We start from the raw sequence: 718 nt of genomic DNA on the forward strand, positions 1-718 counted from the left end.
GGCGTAACCAGCACAAATGTGAGCCCAAGCGGACGCTGACTGATGACATTACCCCCCCGGCCGGCAGCAAGCCAGACATGATGGCCCCTTCCCCGCGAACGGTTGGAAGCCATACCCCCTTCATGATGCTCACAAGTCTAGAAATGAGCCACACAACGAAAATCCCACCAGCGTGCCACAAATCCACATAACAGATTCACATTTTTTCCCACCGGGTCAGTCGGCCGGAACCGACGGCGGCCACCACCATGCCGCCGCCCACAACGGGTGACACCAACCCAAGTTGGTGGATCACCCATGTGTGGGCGTTTTGACTTGCCCCACCACAAAGCAAGCCAAAACAGGGGGGAATGAAGGGACCGCACCAGAATTTTCCATGGTGCAAGAGCTGGCTGCATTGAGGAACACCCCCCCCCTATAATAGCTAAATATGCAAAAGCCACTTTTGTACAAGTAGATACACTTTTTTTGAGTAGACATAAGTTCTGTTTTGGGACCTAGAGAACGAATTTTCACGAGATTTTTTGCAGGGATCCTCATAAAAATGGTACAACATTGCCTGCAAAAAATTAGAATTTTTCGACATGGGGAAGTATTTTTTTTATTTTTCCAAAGACCCGAAATGTGGAAAATCGGGAAAAATGGAAAAACGTATCTAGACACCGTATTTTTGCGTGATTTTTTCCAGTCCATCCCATAATAATATCAAGAAGGTGCC

This window comes from Phaseolus vulgaris, chromosome 6, assembly GCF_051622355.1.
Source record: "Phaseolus vulgaris cultivar YP4 chromosome 6, ASM5162235v1, whole genome shotgun sequence".
NCBI lineage: Eukaryota > Viridiplantae > Streptophyta > Magnoliopsida > Fabales > Fabaceae > Phaseolus > Phaseolus vulgaris.